Source organism: Octodon degus, unplaced genomic scaffold, assembly GCF_000260255.1.
Source record: "Octodon degus isolate 3935 unplaced genomic scaffold, OctDeg1.0 scaffold00147, whole genome shotgun sequence".
NCBI lineage: Eukaryota > Metazoa > Chordata > Mammalia > Rodentia > Octodontidae > Octodon > Octodon degus.
Genome location: NW_004524723.1, coordinates 5,101,616 through 5,103,194, shown reverse-complemented (window position 1 = coordinate 5,103,194; position 1,579 = coordinate 5,101,616). Strand labels below are relative to the sequence as shown.

At 39.3% G+C, this 1,579-nt stretch overlaps 1 pseudogene; it reads right to left on the bottom strand.

Moving 5' to 3' along the window:
* Positions 1-472: 472 nt before the first annotated feature.
* Positions 473-786, bottom strand: LOC105743679 (annotated as a pseudogene).
* Positions 787-1,579: the final 793 nt, after the last annotated feature.

Genomic DNA, 1,579 nt, shown 5'->3' with positions numbered 1-1,579 from the left:
AGAAAACTTTTAGCTTTAGTTCATTTAGTATGATGTTGGCTGTTGGTTTGTCATAGAAGGATTTTATCAGATTGTCTACTCCAATTTTCTGTAGGGTTTTTATCATGAATGAATGTTGCACTTTATCAAAAGCTTTTTCTGCATCTATTGAGATGATCATATGATTTTTGTCCTTGACTCTGTTAATATGTGTATTATATTTATTGATTTACATATGTGAACCATCCCTGAATCCTTAGGATGGATCCCACTTGGTGATGGTTAATAATTCTTTCTTTCTTTCTTTCTTTCTTTCTTTCTTTCTTTCTTTCTTTCTTTCTTTCTTTTTTTCTTTCTTCTTTCTTGTGGAACCAGGATTGAACTCAGGCCCTTGCACTTGCCAAGAAAGCACTTATTCCATTGAGCCATCTCCCTGGCCCCCTACTCCCCCCGCCCTCCTTTTTTTTTCTGCAAAGCTTTATTCCAGAGGGGCTCAGTCCTTCTTGGCAGCTGCCTTCCTCATGGCGGCCAGCACGTTGCTCAGCTCCTCACACTTCCTCTTGGTGTGGATATGCGTCCCCACCCTTTTCTTGATGAACTTGAGGGCGTGCTTGTCCTTGGAGACCTTGAGCAGCTTCATGGCATGCTGCTGGGGGTGAAGCCGCACACCTCCCGGATCATGTCCTGCACGAACTTGTTATGTTTGGTGAAATGTCTGCGATGGCGGCTGTGCCTCGGTTTGCTCACATTCTTGGTCAGCTTGTGGCCTTTGTTGAGGCCTACAGCCATGGGATAGCAGAGGGCCATGGCTGCTGTTCTTCTATGGTTGCTGTGGCAAGTGTATAATTTTCTTGATGATTTGATGGATTTTGTTTGCCAGATTCTTACTGAAAAGTTTTGCATTTATGTTCATTAAGGAGATTGGCCTGTCATTCTCTTTCTTAGTTGGATCTTTTTCTGGTTTTGGAACAAGGAAAAGTTGCTTCCAGGAATGACTTTGGGAGTACTACTTCCCTTTGAATTTTAATCTTTTAAAGAACCTTTGATTCTTTCTTTGTATTGTTTTCTTACTCTCCAATGTGTTCACTTTTGCCCTGATCTTTACAATGTCTTCCTTCATGTGAGGTTTTGGCTTAGCCTGTTCTTCTTTTTCTAGAAATTTAAGGTTCACCATTAAGTTGTTTATCTGTGCTTGTTCTGTTTTCCTAATACAGGTATTTGCTGTTATAAAATTCCCTCTAAGGGCTGCTTTCAAGTCCAATAAGTTCCAGGATATTGTTCTGTCATTATCATTTAATTGTAGAAGCTATCCAATTTCTTCTTCGATTTCATGTGATCCATCAGTTGTTCAGGAGAGTGCTATTTAATTTCCATGTGTTTATGAAGTTCTTGTGGTTTCTTTTGCCATTTGACTTCCAATCTCATTGTACTATGATCTGATAATATGCATAGGATAATTTGAATTCCTTTGCATTTACTTAAGCATGTTCTATGAGCTACTATGTGACCTATTTTGCAGAATGTTCCATGTGAAGCTGAGAACAAAAGTGTATGTTATGGTGTGGAATACTCTTTGGACCTCTACTAAGACCATTTAAAA